The sequence below is a fragment of the Podarcis melisellensis genome (genome assembly GCF_964234715.1).
Source record: "Podarcis melisellensis genome assembly, chromosome: 13".
NCBI lineage: Eukaryota > Metazoa > Chordata > Lepidosauria > Squamata > Lacertidae > Podarcis > Podarcis melisellensis.
This window is the reverse complement of record NC_138545.1, coordinates 1,349,450-1,366,176: the sequence shown is the minus strand read 5'-3', so window position 1 is coordinate 1,366,176 and position 16,727 is coordinate 1,349,450. Positions and strand designations below refer to the sequence as shown.

The 16,727-nt window shown below is 52.1% G+C and overlaps 1 protein-coding gene, 1 long non-coding RNA gene and 1 pseudogene across 3 annotated transcripts in view; 1 reads left to right on the top strand and 2 right to left on the bottom strand.

Moving 5' to 3' along the window:
- The window catches only part of LOC309355935, a 141,411-nt gene that overhangs the window by 49,088 nt on the left and 75,596 nt on the right, over nucleotides 1-16,727 (top strand). The window lies entirely within an intron of this gene.
- LOC309355811 (2-acylglycerol O-acyltransferase 3-like) overlaps nucleotides 1-16,727 on the bottom strand; it is a 67,914-nt gene that overhangs the window by 208 nt on the left and 50,979 nt on the right. The window lies entirely within an intron of this gene.
- LOC309355989 (2-acylglycerol O-acyltransferase 3-like) lies at nucleotides 15-14,875 on the bottom strand (annotated as a pseudogene). The gene is made up of 8 exons (XR_014173363.1): nucleotides 14,697-14,875; nucleotides 14,379-14,474; nucleotides 13,938-14,045; nucleotides 11,705-11,775; nucleotides 11,158-11,362; nucleotides 9,358-9,531; nucleotides 721-923; nucleotides 15-175 (listed from the first exon to the last, which is right to left on the bottom strand). The product of XR_014173363.1 is annotated as a 2-acylglycerol O-acyltransferase 3-like (transcript).

Here is a 16,727-nt window from a genome sequence, read left to right as displayed (position 1 = left end):
TGATGCTGCTTCGGTCAAGTCTGGGTCCCTCTAGGTGACTGGGAGGCCGGGAGGCCGCAGGATTCTTTATGGGCGTCAAAGAGCTCCTTCAGGGCTTCGACGTAGAGAGCATGGAAGCTGTTCACCTCGTCCTCAGTGGGGCGCGGGCGGAGCGGGACCGGGATAGGCTTCCCCACTACAAGAGGGAGAAGCATGGACGGTTGGGGGGGCCTGCTCTGCCCCTCGCCCCCACCCCATGGCAGCCAGGGCCTCCCCACCCCAGCAGCTGTGCACCCTGGCTTGGGATTCAGGGGTGGGTTAAGTGCAGGAACCCAAGGGACCCCTGAGGGTCATCCAGCCCAACCCTCTGTAATGCAGGAATCCCTGAATGGTGGCTAACCAACCTTTGCTTAGAAACCTCCAAGGATGAGGAGAAGGAAGTGTGTGTGTGTGTGTGTGTGTGTGTGTGTGTGTGCAATCTCTGCTCCCTCCATAGCAAGCCTCATAAAACGAGCCTGCTCATTTGATTCCTGCAGAGGGGTTGGGCTCAATGACTCTTGGGGTTCCCATTCAACTCCACAGGTCTCTGATTCAGTTCTAGGAGGGGGCGAAAGCACCACAACCTGCCGTTTTGTACGATGCAGAAGAGTTTGTGGCTCTTTGCAAGCAGGTTGGTGAGTTGGGATTTTGGGGTGCAGGGAGAAAGCTAAGGAAGGGATGGGGAGCCTGCTTGGTCCTTACCCACCACCGTGAGGGGGGCAGCGATGGGCAGGAGCCCCCAAGAGTGGCTGGAGAAGAGGCCCCTCCCGCTGAAGAGGCAAGGGACCAAGCGGGTCAGCTGCTTGAAACCGAGCTGGAAGCGGCGAGCGAAGCTGCCCTCGGGGAACCGGATCTGTTGGAAAATGTCATTCTCCCCGGAGGTGTAAACGGGCACCAGGTCAGCCCTGCAAGGAGGAAGAGAAGGAAGAAGGTGTGAGGAGACCCAGAGCTTATAGGGTTAATAGTGTGGGAAGTTAAGTCCTATCACTAGGGGGGTGTTCAAATACGGGGTTTACACTTTGTTAAGTGAGCTGATTTACTTTCTGTTTTGAGACAGGGAGAGACAGCATGTCACCGTGCTATCCGGGGCGTTGATTAATTTTGCTGCTGTACAGTAAATCGCTTCTTAGATTAGAACGAGCTGTGTATGAGGGTTTCTCTGCATGCCTCTGATTCCTACACACACACTTGCTATCTGTTATGCTCTGCTGAAACCAGGAGGAGCAGAGCGACGTATCAGAAGAGTGCTGGACGCCAAAGCACTTCAGCTGTTCACAGTCTAAACAGACATTCAACAGAAAAAGTTATGGCTCATAACTCACAGGTTATGGAGTCAGCCGCCCAGGTGATTTGGCAGGCTCTTGAGAGGGTCCATCACAGAACCACAGCATGAGCCAAAATCAATGTCGCCAGAAGTTTGTTTGAGCTGAGGCTACATCCAGGGGACAGCATCAGAGAACATGTGACAAAAATGGTGGCTGTGTTTAACTGACTGAGACAGTTAAATGTGAATTTTCCAGAAGATTTGAATGTTCACATTCTTCTGAGCTCACTAGACAAGAGTTATGACAATTTGTGCCTAAATCTAGAAGCCATGCCCCCTGCCGACCTAACATTGCAGTTTGTCTCGGGTCGCCTATGTGATGAGGAGGAACATCGGCAGAGAGAGGGGCATGCGCTGGCCCAGGCAGTCCTGCTTCCAAGAGTGGGGGGGGGGCAGTGAAAGAGTACACTGTGAAGGCTTTTGCTACGAGACGTTATCGTTGGGCTCAGAAACCCACCTGCGTAAACAGTCCCAAGGAAGCTGCACAGAATGCCTCCAAGGCCATTGCCCTGGGCAACCAGATTAGGGGAATGGCCCGGTGTGGGAACGCAAGGAAAGGTCCCAGAGGAACTGACAGAGACGCAACGTCACATCATTTGGCAGTTTCCATAGCAACAGTGAAGGACAGCGACCAGAGCAATGTACAGCGCTGGGTAATTGACAGCGGAGCCAGTCATTATCTGCTGCCATCTGGTGGCCAAATGCGGAACTGCAGAGCTGTTTCTGAAGGAAAAACAGTCACGTTTGTTGATGGTTCCAAGAGACAGCTGACAACTATTGACTCTGTTTTTGTTCCTTTTTTCAGGCTGAACTGGAAGCATTTGTGGTCCCAGGGATGAAAAGCTGTCTATGCTCTGTGTCTTCTTTAGTTAGAGATGGGTTTAAGGTTTGCTTTGAGAATAATGCATGCTCTATTTCCAGGGGCAGGACTGGAACACTGAACAACATTCAGTGTTGAATGTCAGGCTATTCTGGAAACATCTCAAGCAGGTAAGGGTAACACTGGGTCAGCACAGGCACAGGGTGCAAATGTTCCCACTCACTAGATGTGTCATTATTTGTCCCACTGCAATTGGGGATATGTGAGAAAAATACCAGGGTGCACTGAGGGATGCAAAATGAAGTCATGTGCCAAGTTCCTGGATTGCAGAGCAAGCAAGAAGGCAAAGGTAAAAACGTGCAGTTATCCTAGGTCTGACAGGGTAACCAAGAAACTGTCAGGGAACTGACATTGGAGCGAGAGGTGGAGGCAAGGCTCCAGAGTGATGCAGGAGAGGGGACCAGCAGAGGGGAAGGAATTCAGCGCAACACCAGTAGAGAAGAGGGAGGGAGATGGAGGATTCGGAGAGGGGTCTCCAAGACTCTTTGCCCGAAAGTAGTGGAGAGAGCACGGGCACGCCTCTGCCCACTCCTTCCCTGCGCAGAAGGGTTCAGCGGAGGGAGAGTAGGCGGAGACTGGGCGTCAAACAGCTTCTTTGCTGGAAGAGGTTCAAGAAACGCCCACTGACGGATTCTGCAAGCGACTGAACGGCCACGGAGTGAAGGGCTGTCAGCCAAGGCATGGTTAGCCAAGCAATGTAGCGGCAACTTACGCACAAGTAACCCCTTATAACCATTACAGCAATCCGTCAGTCACTGATGTTACTTGTGCACAGGCAGGAGACCATGAGTCAGACTGGAGGTGCCAGCGGCGCAGAGCAAGCTGCTGGAGTGCAAAATCTGGTGGAGAGGAACTGAGATTTGGAACAGCGTGTGGCTCTGCTGACGGCGCGGCTGGATGAAAGGCGAGCTCAGGATGTGCAGGTCAGACCCACCCCCGTGGCAAGGAAGGTGCCAGGACTGGTACACAAGTTTGGGGGGAAGCCCCAGGACTATAACGCGTTCCGAACGGAAATAGAGTACGCTTTGGATGCGGAGAGGGTGGCATATATCGTGGGGCATCTGCAGGATGGGGCGCGTGAATGGGTCAGGCCCCTAATGGCTACGCAGAATGCTGCCTTGAAGGACCTTCGGAAGTTCTTTCAGGCTTTGGACGCAATGTATTCCAGCCAAGTGGAACAGAGTGTGACCAGACGGGAACTGATGGGGTGCAAGCAGGGGAACCTATCAGTTAGAGACTATTGGTCCCGCTTTGCGATGTTAATACACCGGCTGGAGTGGGACCTAGATTCTCCACCCATACAAATGCTGTTTGAGGAGGGGTTGTCCCCAACCGTGAAGGACGAGCTTTCCCGCGCGCCCTGCCCGCAATTGATGGACGAATTGACGAAAGTTCTGCTTGCGATAGGAGTGAGACAGGAAGCGCATGCTTTGGAGAAGCGGGAGGGGAGAGGAGAGCGTTGCCTTGACTACCGCATTCCTGAGATGCCAAGGCAGACTTCCCAGCCCGTTGAGCCAATGGTAATCGATGGAGCACGCGCGCGAGAGGTTTCAAACTCCAGTGAAGGACGCAAGAGGGAGGGAAAGGATTGGAAAGGCACCAAGAAGTGTTTCCTCTGCCAACGGCCAGGACACTTTGCCAGGGCTTGTCCACAAAGAAAGGCTTGGCAAGGGATGGTGGGAGCCGCAGGTGGTGAGGAGGAGGGAGCAGAGGAGAAGGTGCATGGAAACGCCAACGCTTGGCTGCCCATCGGGGAGCACAGCAGCCAGGCCAGCAACTAATGGAAGTGCCCCAGCCAGACCCCCCCAAGGCGTCAATAGCCATAGAGGTGGTGCTAGAACTCCCAAATTGACACCCAGTCAGGGTGAAGGGACTGCTGGATTCAGGCAGCTCCTGCAATTTCTTCAGCGAGGACTTCGCTCTAGAGCACCAACTCCACCTACTGCCCCTTGATTTCCCCCTCCAAGTGACAATGATAGATGGCAGGGAACTGCTGGGAGGGGAGGTGACGCATCAGACCCCACCAATGAGAATGAGGGTTTCCAGGCACACGGAAACCATTGCCTTTCATGTGGCCACACTGGCGGGACCCCCAATAATATTAGGCATGAGCTGGCTAGCACTACATGATCCAGTAGTGGCTTGGCATGAGCGGATGCTCACTGTTTGGAACACTGTCTGGGGGGGGGGAGCCAAGGATGACGGTGGCCAGGGTGGCAGGGATGACGGTGGAGCCGAGAGGAGAGGTGCCACCACAGTATGCTGACCTGCAGGAGGTCTTCAGCGAGAAGGAGGCGGACAGGCTGCCACCACATAGGCCCTTTGACTGCCAAATCAACTTACTCCCAGGGGCTCAGCTGCCGGTGGGTAAGCTGTATGCCATGTCGGACAGGGAGATGCAGGAGTTGCGGGACTTTATCGACAAGAACCTGAAAAGAGATTTCATAAGAGAATCAAAGGCTGTGGGGGGCAGCCCGGTGTTCTTTGTGGACAAAAAGAACACTAATCAGCCCAGATTGGTCGTAGATTATAGGGCGTTGAACCTTGTATCAGAACCCGTGACCTTCCCAATGCCCAGAATTGACGACATTTTAACACGGGTGAGGAAGGGGAAAATCTTCACCAAGCTGGACCTCAGACCCTAACCCTCAGAGGAGCGTACAATTTGATTAGGATGAGGGAGGGGGACGAATGGAAAACCACCATGTTCACCCCCCTGGGGGCCTTTGAGTACATAGTTATGCCATTTGGATTACAGTCAGGCTCCGCCTGTTTTCAAGCCTTCATGCACCACGAGTTGGGTTCCCTGCTGTACAAGAACTGCGTAGCATTTCTGGACGACGTCCTAATCTATTCTGACAATGAGAAACAGCATGTCAAGGATGTCAGGGAAGTGCTAAAGAGACTGCAGAAGCACCAGTTGTGGGTCAAGCTGGAGAAGTGCCAATTTCACGCCAAAGAAGTTGAATTTCTGGTGTACAAGTTGTCAGACAGGGGCCTAGCTATGGACCTCAGCAAGGTGCAGGCGGTGCTGGAATGGAAGACCCCCAAAACATGGAAGGATGTGCAGAGGTTCCTCGGGTTCAGCAACTTCTACCGGAAGTTCATCAAAAACCGAGCCCACTTGACCGCACCCATCACGGATTGTCTCAGTAGCAAAAGGAAGTTTGTCTGGACAGAAAGTGCCCAACAATCCTTCGAAAGACTGAAGAAGGCGTTCGCGTCGGAGGAGCAACTCCTGCACGTGGATCTGCAGAAGCCAATGAGGCTGGAGACTGATGCATCAGATCGGGCCATCAGAGCAGTGTTGTTGCAGCCAGGGGGGGTCCAGCAAAGCTGGAGACCGTGCGCCTTTTTTCCGCGGAAGCTGAATAAGTCGGAACAAAACTACACGGTGTATGATCGCGAACTGCTTGCAATTTATGCAGCCTTTCGGCAATGGAGACATCTGCTAATAGGGGCCCAGCACAAGATCCAGGTGTGCACGGATCACAAGAACTTGGAATACTGGCGAACAGCTCGAGTTCTCAACCAGAGACAGATTCGATGGGCACAGGAGTTTTCCAAGTTCTTTGAGATCCGGTACGTGCCAGGAGAGGAGAACGTAAGAGCAGACGCGCTGTCCTGGAAGCCGGAGTACACGGAAGGAGAGGGACCGCCGGAAGTCAGACACATATTCCCAGAGGAACGATGAGTGTGTGGGGGAGCGTTGGTTGGGAAACTAGAACTAACTGAGCTGATTCGCCACGACGAATTCGCTCAAACTAGAATCAGGGAACTCCGGGAAGCGAGGGAAAACCAGGGAGGCTTTGAGGAAAGGGAAGGGCTACTGTACTACAAGGGGGCGATATACGTACCAGGGGAGACCTTGAGGGAAAGGGTGCTCAAACAGCTTCATGACAACCCAACGGTGGGGCACTTTGGTCAACACAAAACCATGTTTCTGGTTACCAGGCAGTTCAGGTGGCCAAGGGTAAGGGAAGATGTACGAGAGTATGTACGTGGGTGCGACCGCTGCCAATGGGCTAAAGGGGAGAGGGCTGCCCCCGCAGGGTTGCTGGAACCCTTACCTACGCCGGGAAGACCCTGGGAGGTGGTATCCATCGATTTTATGACAGATTTGCCCAAGTCTAGAGAGAAGACAGCAGTCATGGTAGTAGTGGATCTGTTAAGCAAAATGTGCCATTTCATAGCTTGCTCGCATGAAGTAACGGCGGAGGAAACAGCCAGGTTGTTTGTAGATCACATCTTCTGGCTGCATAGGACTCCCTTCAGGGTCATCTCGGATCGCGGGAAACAATTTACCTCGCGGTTCTGGAGGAAGCTCATGAACTTGTTGCAGGTGGAGGTGGGGTTCTCGACGGCGAGACACCTGGAAACCAATGGGCAAGCAGAGAGAGCGAACAGTATTTTACAGCAATACCTACGCTGCTACGTCAACGAGAGACAGAACGATTGGGTAGAGAGACTAGCGCTGGCTGAATTTGCGTACAATTACGCTGAGCATGTGTCCACGGGAATGAGCCCGTTCATGGCCAATTATGGGTGTCACCCCAGGGCCTTCCCGGGGAGGGGGGAGGAAGGGTGGAGCGTGCCTGCGGCAGAACAGTTTGTGGAAGAAATGGAGGCCCTGCACCAGCAACTTAAGATGAACTTGGAAAGGGCCAAGGAAATTTACAAGAGGCAAGCAGACAAGCGCCGCCGGGAAGGAGAGACCATAAGGGTGGGAGACCGGGTGTGGTTGTCCACCCAAGGGCTACCCTTTAAGGGAGGGTGCAAGAAGCTAAGGCCAAAGTGGCTGGGACCCTTTGAGGTAACACAGCAAGTGAACCCTGTGGCATTCAGGCTCAAGTTGCCAGACAGCATGAAAATCCACCCGGCGTTTCATAGGTCCCTACTCTCACCATACAGGGGGGAACGGGAGTTCCGGGGGGGAGAGGGAGAAGTCACCACACACCCGCAGGTAGAGGAGAGGGAATACCACAACCAAGCGATGGAAATCCTAGATTTACGATGGCGGGGGCGGCAGGTGGAGTACCTGGTAGCTTGGGAGGGAGAACCCGAGTCAGAAAACATGTGGGTTCCCGCGGGGGCAATCGATGATGGATATCTTGTGGAGGAGTTCCATGACAGGTATCCGAGTAAACCCAAACCAATAGAGAGATTCTGGGAGGAGCAATTTGGGACCACAGACGAGGAAGAGGATTTTGTGGGTTTTCCTGCTTCTGAAGAGGAAGGGGGAGAAGCGTCAGAGGAGGAGGAATCGGACTGGGAAGCCCGTCCCGCATGAAGAGATCGGAGCGGGTGGGAAGCGGTGTTTGAGTCCTCGGGGGACGACGGCAGCTCCTTCTGGGGATTCCCTGCATCGTCGTCTGAAGAGGGAGATGAAGTTACGTCACAGGGTCGGGCTGGGGGTGGAGGGGGTCCTGGGAGGGAGGTGGATGTCAGGGAACTGACATCGGAGCGAGAGGTGGAGGCAAGGCTCCAGAGCGATGCAGGAGAGGGAACCAGCAGAGGGGAAGGAATTCAGCGCAACACCAGTAGAGAAGGGAGGGAGATGGAGGATTCGGAGAGGGGTCTCCAAGACTCTTTGCCCGAAACTAGTGGAGAGAGCACGGGCACGCCTCTGCCCACTCCTTCCCTGCGCCGAAGGGTTCAGCGGAGGGAGAGTAGGCGGAGACTGGGCGTAAAACAGCTTCTTTGCTGGAAGAGGTTCAAGAAACGCCCACTGACGGATTCTGCAAGTGACTGAAAGGCCACGGAGTGAAGGGCTGTCAGCCAAGGCATGGTTAGCCAAGCAATGTAGCGGCAACTTACGCACAAGTAACCCCTTATAACCATTACAGCAATCCGTCAGTCACTGATGTTACTTGTGCACAGGCAGGAGACCATGAGAAACCTTTTGAGTTGGTTCATGCAGATATTTTGGCCTTATGCCTTTTTGCAAGTCTGGGTGCGGCTAAATAGGTTTTAACCTTGACGGATGATTACTCCAGAAACAGCTGGACGATACCTCTGAAGGACAAGGGTGAAGTTGCCACCATGCTGAGGGAGTGGGTCACTGCAGTGGAACTCCAATTCTCACTGAGGGTTTCCAGTTTCCAATCAGACCACAGTGGGGCGTTCACTGCGTTGCAGAATTACTTTCGCCAGAAAGGGATACGTCACAGTTTGATGGTTCTGCACTCACCACAGGAAAACGGGGTGGCAGAAAGGCGGAACAGAACGCTCCAGGAAGCGGTGGAAGCAATGCTTTTTGACTCAGGCTTACCACAACGCTTCTGGGCGGAAGCTTGGGAAATGGCAAATTTCACTCTGAATCGTTCCTACAACTGTTTCCTACACACACGCTATCTGTTATAGTCTGCTGAAGCCGGGAGGAGCAGAGTGGCACATCAGAAGAGTGCCGGATGCCAAAGCACTCAGCTGTTCACAGTCGAAACAAACGTTCAGCAGAACAGGTTCTGGCTCATAACTCACAGAAGGAATGTCAGGTCAGGGAGAGCACTTAATCCAACCAAGAACCTTGCAAGATAGGCTAGGCTGTGGGAAGTCAGGGACCTTAGCATATGGAATTCACGGCCTGTTATACATTAAGAGAAAACTTAATTGGGAAAAAGCGAAGGTCCCAACGAAGGAGGAGTGGCTTTTGAAAGACGTGGACAAGGCAGAAATAGCAAAGCTCACAGCAAAATTAAGAGATCAGAATGATTAACTTTTTACAGAAGGGTGGAGGTCATTTGTGGATTACTTAAAAAATATTACAGTCAAATGAAATCAGGGACAGAATTCAAGATAAAAGCAGCAGAAGAAAAATGACAAAATAATTGTACTAATTTTTTTGTAATAGATGAAGATACAGCACAGCAGAAAAGGTTTGAGTAAAAACACGGTGTAGGTGGGAAGTCCACTTATGGAACAGTGGAATTATTTGTTAGGAAGGTTATTGTGAAAACGTAAAAAAAATGTAATAAAAAGTTATACAACAAGGAAGGGCAGGGACCTTCCGTTCTCGCAATTGCCTCATTGGGGCAAAATCCACCAGGAAGCACAGCCATGCTCACACAGCCCAAGATATTGCTGACCTGCACCCAACACGCCCCCGGACCCCCGCTTGCCCCCTTGGTGCCCCTACCCGTGTTGCAGCGTCAGGCGCACGAAGCCCTTCCTCCCGTGAAGGCGGATGCGATGCTCTCCGGGGGCGCTGTCCAGCGACTCGGACGCGCCCCCCACCACGATGGCCACCGCGTGCCCGGGGGGGGGGCACTCAGGAGGAAATCCAGGGAACTTTTGTTGACCGGGACCATCCCTGGAAGTGGGAGAAAGCAAAGGTGCTTGTGGATGTGAAACATCTCCAGGGGTTCCCTGCTTTGCAGAGGGTTGGACTAGAGGACCCTCGCGATTCTCCTCCAACTCTGAAATTCTGCGAGTCTATTCAAGGGCAAAAGGGTCACTGGCAAAGGATCAGCGTGTCTGGAAGTGGTTGGAGGAGAGGCGGTGGCTAACAGATTGACGTTGAATCATGACAAGACGGAAGTATTGCTTTGGGGGGAAAAGGGGACGGGCAGGTGTGGTCCTGAATGGGACAACTGTGGCCCCGAAGGACCAGGTGCACAACCTGGGAGTCATTTTGGACTCACAGCTGTCCCTGGAGGCGCAGGTCAATTCTGTGTCCAGGGCGGCTTTCTACCAGCTCCATCTGGGATGCAGGATGAGACCCTCCCTGCCCCTGGACTGTCTGGCCAGAGTGGTGCATGCTTTGTTTATCTCCCGCTTGGACTACTGCAATGTGCTCTGTGTGGGGCTACCTTTGAAAGTGACCTGGAAACGACAACTAATGCAGAATGCGGCAGCTGGACTAATGACTGGGAGACCACATAAAACTGATCCTGAAAGACCTACATTGGCTCCCAGTATTTTTCTGAGCACAATTCAAAGTGTTGGTGCTGACCTTGAAAGCCCTAAACGGCCTCAAAGGCCCAGGAGACCTGAAGGAGCGTCTCCACCCCCATCGTTCAGCCTGGATACTGAGGTCAAGAGCCAAGGGCCTTCTGGCAGTTCCCTCCCTACGAGAAGTGAAGCTACAGGGCAAAAGGCCTTCTCAGTAGTGGTGCCCGCCCTGTGGAACGACCTCCCATCAGATGTCAAAGAGGAAAACAATTACTGTAGATTACGGTGTATTAGGCGACTGGGCAGCTGCCAATTCGGGGGGTTGACTTATAGGCCCCGTCTTATACGGGGCAGCTTTGCTGAGCAGCAACAGTGGGCGGTGGGCTCCACTCCACACCAGGAGGAAGCCCCCCAGCAAAGCCGGCTTAGCATCGCTGGGCAGCTTCCTCCCGGCGTAGAGCCTGCCACCCACTGCCTCTGCCCAGCGAACCCATACCCAGCGTATAAGACGACCTTTTTAGAGACTTTTCTGGTGTTAAAAAGTCATCTTATATGCCAGAATCTACGGTATCTGATTTTAGGAGACATCTGAAGGTTTAGGGAAGTTTTTCATAGAATCATAGAATCATAGAGTTGGAAGAGACCACAAGGGCCATCGAGTCCAACCCCCTGCCAAGCAGGAAACACCATCAGAGCACTCCTGACATTTTTAATGTTTGGTGTTTTATCATGTTTTTAATATTCTGTTGGAAGCCACCCAAAGTGGCTGGGAAAACTCAGCCAGATCGGCGGGTATAAATAAGAATAATTATCATTATCATTTGCACAAACAAATGCCCCTTTTCATTTGCACAGGAGCAAAGAATGGCAGGAAAAACAGGAATTCTTGCTGGGGAATTCTATTCCCAGAGACTCTGGGAGGGCATTCCTGAGAGTGGGGTGGTTCCTCCATTGGATGGGCCAGGCAGGGTTCTTGAAGATGGTCCTTAGGTGACGGGCCACTCCACTTCCCCACCCCCACCATTCCTTGCCCTGTTGGCCTTACCTGAGCTCATCAGGTAGTCCCGGTAGACGGGTATGCGGAACACCCCTGCGAGGGCGGCCAGGCTGGGGCGGAGGCCAGGGAAGGTGCGGGAAAAGCCGGTGGCCTCGGTGCAGAAGGCGGAAAAGGCCCCCGCGCAGAGGATTCCATGGGGGTGGGAGCCCAGGACGTAGTTCCGCGTTGGGGGCAGCTCGGCCGTCTTCACCAGCTGCAAGGCAAGAGGGGCGAGGCATTGGCATTTGGACCCCCACCCGAATGTCAGTGCCCAGATTCCATGGCCAGCAGCCTTTGACGGCCGCCACCTCCTCCTTCTCTGTGATCTGGTCTCCGGGGGTTCCAGAGACCCTGGGCATCCTTTGGAGGAGGCAGATCCTCCGTCGCCCTGCCAGCCCCCTTCTCACACCTGAATGTCACATTCAGAGGCGTGCCCCGCTTTCCATTGGTGGGCATGCACAGATTCCATGGCCAGCAGCCTTTGACGGCCGCCACCTCCTCCTCTGTGATCTGGTCTCCGGGGGTTCCAGAGACCCTGCCAGCCCCCTCCTCATACCTTGATGGGGAAATAATCCCGGTGGAGCTCCCAGACTCTCCAGCGCCTCACCCAGTCGCTGCGGCGCCCACCTGCGAAGACAAGGGTTCAGGCAGGGGACGGAGTCAGAGAACTGTGAGGTTGGAAGGGGACCCCCAGTGATCATCCAGCCCAACCCCCTGCAATGCAGGAATCACAGCTGAGGAATCCCTGGCAGATGACCACCCGACCTCTGATGGGAAGTTTTGCTTCTGCACACGACTGGCAAACCGCTCTAAGCTGAAGCGTTCCTTCCTCACCAATCCGAGAATGTTTAGTTCACATTGAGTTCATGAAAGATCGTACCCTGACCTGTTCTCAATGCATGGTTAACCACGTCTACGGAATGCGATAGTTATGTTCTTTTAAGTCTTGCTATATCAATCACTAGTAATAGTTTAATAAGGAGGTTTTCATGCCTGTCCAATTCTGTGTTCCCTTTCCAGCCTTTGGTCTATTGATGATTAATGCCTATATGCAACCCTTGCATTGTATTTGTGTTAACCAATCAGCAACGAGCACATATGAGGCAATGCTGTAATATTCAATAAAAGGAACTCCCCGAGACATGCTCGAGAGATGCCTCCCATATGACACTTGTCATTCGTTTGTTGTTTATTTCAACCCAACAGACCTCTGCTTAAAAATTCATTTAATTATGACGTGCTGATGTTTAATTTTAGTGTTTATTATTGGATTCCAATGGATTATTGCATATTGCTTTACTTGGTATAAATTATTTTAAAATTATTGTGACTTTTTATGTAGGATCTGATTGTTACTATTAATACTTGATGTTTTATTATTAGTGTGTGTGTGTGTGTGTGTGTGTGTGTGTGTGTGTGTGTTGGAAGCCGCCCAGAGTGGCTGGGGCAGCCCAGCCAGATGGGCAGGGTATAAATAAAATTATAATCAATCAATCAATCAATCAATCAATCAATCAATCAATCAATCAATAATGAGGAGCAAGATGATCCTTGGGGTCCCTTCCAGCTCTGATTCTATGTTATATTTTTTTTGGGGGGGGGTCTTTTGATTTGTGTCAATTGCAGGATTTTGTGTGTATTTTTATAGCAAAATTTAATAAATAATGATAAATACATAAATAAATGCGGCTGATTTTTCTGCCCTCCATACAGAGAGAGATATGAAATGCCTTCTGCCGTTGTGTCATTTATTGGAAGCTGTCTTGGAAAATAGATAACAGTAAATAGCAGAGACGGAAACAGGTTTGGGATGGTCGCACGCTGCCCCAGGGGAAGGGGGTGAGCTGGAGGAGGAGGGGCAGGGCGAGGCAGCAGCTCCAGCTGTGTGGGTCTGGGTGTGGGGCTCAGCACCCTTCTCAGACAAGGAGAGGCGCCTTTCACCTGACCTCCAGGTAGGGTTGGGGGCAGTGCCGGATTTACCTATAAGCTAAACAGGCTATAGTTTAGGGCCCCAGTCCCTTGGGGGCTCCAAAAAAATTTAAAGGGAAAAAACCTGGATGTACATTTCTGAAATATAAGATAAAAAATAATAAAATAAAACCTACCTACAGCAACAGTGTTTTGTGTTGTGTAGGCTCCTGTGATGTAAGTCATGGGCCCCGCCTGCTAACCTGTTCCCTTAATTATCCCTGGTTTGCTCATTTCTATATATAGGGTACCTACGATCTGCATCTGGGACGCGGGTGGCGCTGGGGGTTAAACCACAGAGCCTAGGACTTGCCGATCAGAAGGTCGGCGGTTTGAATCCCTGTGACGGGTTGAGCTCCCGTTGCTCGGTCCCTGCTCCTGCCAACCTAGCAGTTCGAAAGCACGTCAAAGGGCAAGTAGATAAATACGTAGGTGCCGCTCCAGCGGGAAGGTAAATGGCGTTTCTGTGAGCTGCTCTGGTTCGCCAGAAGCGGCTTAGTCCTGCTGGCCACATGACCCGGTAGCTGCACGCCGGCTCCCTCGGCCAGTAAAGCGAGATGAGCGCCGCAACCCCAGGGTCGGCCACGACTGGACCTAAAGGTCAGGGGTCCCTTTACCCTACGATCTGCATGGACTGGTTGCATGGCATGAGATACCTATGAGGTCCATCAATTACCTTATAGCATATATTCAACTCAAAAAACAGCAACAATTTGTTGTGGACAAAGGAGAGCTGGACATATAAAGGGCCCCATCACCTTCAGTAGCTTAGGGCCTCATCAAACCCCAATCCGGCCCTGGTTGGGGAGAATCGAACTCACCTCTCTGTGGCGAATCCCAGTCGTAGATCCACCAGGCGAAATACAGGACGCTGATAGGCCAGAAGGAGGTGAAGAGCAGGTAGACCAGGAGAACGAAGAAGAAGGCACCTGAGGGGGGGGGAGATTCTGTGGAATCTTGTTTTTATGTTGTATGCTGGATATGTGATTGCCAAATTCTGATTTGAAAAACCAAATTATTTTTTTTAAACAAAAAATGTGAAACCAATATCTCAATGTGGACATCAAACTGGTTTTGGATGATATATCAATATCTTGTGTCCCCCATAATGGGAAAAGGGCAGATTTCCTTTTATTGCAGGGGCCTGGCCTGCCAGAGGACCTCCCAAGGGCCATGGCCCCAGGAAGAGGGGGAGGCCAAGCTGCCCCTCTTCCCTGAGCACCCCCTGCCCCTCCCTCCCACCCACCCAGCTCCCAACTTACCAAAGAAGAGGAAGGTGAGGACCCACTGGAAGACGCTAAGAGCCTCCAGGTGCTTCTGCAGAGCCATCTTCTGACCCTGGGTCGCAGGAAGAGATCCTGGGGAGAAAATCCACAAGGGGGGGAATTGGGGGGGATCTGCAGCAGGACTCTAGCCAGGAGGGGCCCCTGCCTTGGCAGAAGGGAGAGCGTGAAGACGCAGGTGTGTTCAGCACAGGTGGCCTCTGACCTGCATCCCAAAGCCCAGCTGCTCCCCTTCAGCCGTGCCCTCAGGAAGGGGGCAGCATGTGGGGCAGGAGGAGGAGGAGGAAAGAGGCTCACTTGTCCAGGAGAAGATGTTGTCTTGCCCGTGGCTGCAATGCACAAGTCTCTCTCTCTCTGCCACCTGCACTTTGGTAGCCAGGTGAGTTGGCAATAGGGATGCCGCTGTCACCCAGGTGAGGCAAAGGGGACCTGGCTGAGCTCTCCTCCTCCTCCGAAAGGAGACAAGGCGTGTCAGATTCTTTTATTTTGACACCCGGCCGCCCCGCCCTCTTGGCCCACAAGACAAAGGTTGGGTTGCCAGGATCGATTGCCCCATCTGCCTGCCTCTCTTCTCCAAACCTCGAAGAATGGAGGAAGCTGCTCTCGAGGAGTAATAATAATAATAATAATAATAATAATAATAAAAAAAATTATATTTATATTCCACCCTCCCCAGCCAAAGCCGGGCTCAGAGCAGCATAAAATGCAATAAAAAGCAGGGAACATTTCAAAAACAGTGGGACTTATGGTGGAACCATAAAGCGGTATAGTTGGAAGGGACCCCCAGGGGTCATCCAGCCCAACCCTTTGCAAGGCAGGAATTGCAGCTTTGGTGGCACTGTAGCTCTAGGGAAGAAAGAGTGCCTCTGAGCAGGTGAAGAGTGCTCTGAGGATCCGCAGCTGCAGCTGCCTCCCTTTCAAAGGGACCAAGCACAGCTCCTCCTGATGGCCTTTAGGTGCCCCTGGAAGAAAGACAGGGTGAGGAGTCACCAGGGTTTCTGAAGTGGTTGGGGGTGTCTCCTGCCAGGCAGGGCAGTGAGGTCCAAGCTGACCTGACCCGGGGGGGGGGGGGGAAGGTGGAAATTACGCAAACCTTTCCTGGTAATGACATTGCTTCCTGCCTCAGGGCAGGGCAGCCTCTCTGCAAATTAGCATTTATATATCCCAATACTTTCCTCCATAAATCTGTAAGCATCAGATATTGCATAAGGAGACGCTTCAAAGAGGCTTATTATCAAATAAACATCAGAAGCCTGGAGGGCCTTCGAAATTCTGGGACTGTCCCTGGAAAATCAGGACACTTGGAGGGTATGGCAGGAAACTCTTAATCTCAAGGTCGCGGGTTCGAGCCCATGCTGGGCCAAAGGTTCCTCTTTTTCATTTTCAATTTTACAAAGAATCAAAATACAAACATCATATTTCTTTGACTCCCCCCCCCTTGTGGATCCTTAGGTTACAATTTTTGTTCTGCATCTCCTCCCTGACTCCAGTTATTATAAGTCCTCACTCCAATCCATGATTCGAATTTTTACTACACGTTTTCTGTCAAACCTACGAGGGATTTACAATAATTTTTTCCAAATGCATTTTAAATTCTCCCCATTCTTTATTGAAATTTGATTCTTCCTGGCTCCCGATTCTTCCGACGAATCCTGCATTGCGGGGGGTGGGTGGGGGGTGGACTAGATGACCCCCTGGGTTCCCTTCCAGCTCTACAATCCTATCAGTGTTTTTAAGTTGCCCATATATACAATAATAGAATAGCAGAGCTGGAAGGGGAGGGTCACAAGTCTAACCCCCCCCCCCCGTGCAATGCAGGAATATTTGGCCCAGCGTGGGGCCGAACCCATAACCCAGGAATGGGGAGGTGGGTTGGCTGGGGGTGGGGAGAGAGAGGAAAGAGACCCAGCCAGGAAGAGCAGGGTTTTTAAGGAAGAGGGAGGAGGAGGAGAGGGGGAAGACTGAATTCCACTTACCGCATTTTTCGCTCCATAAGACACACTTTTTTCTTCCTAAAAAGTAAGGGGAAATGTCTGTGCGTCTTACGGAGCGAATGTGTGGTCCCTGGAGCCGAATTGCCCAGGGGAAAAAGCAGATCATGCTTCTTTTTTTGAAAGAGGGAAGGGGGTGTTGAAACAAAGCCGCTGATTGGCAAGTGATCGGAAGCGAGATAAGGGACGCTAGCAGAGGCTGCCTGGGAGGGGGGGGGAGGTAAAAGCCCATGGATAATCAGGAATTTTACATTGGGTCACCCCAAATTCACCACCAGATCACATAGCATGTCCATGGCTACAGCCTGCACCCAAAAAATCACGCACCCACGGTTTA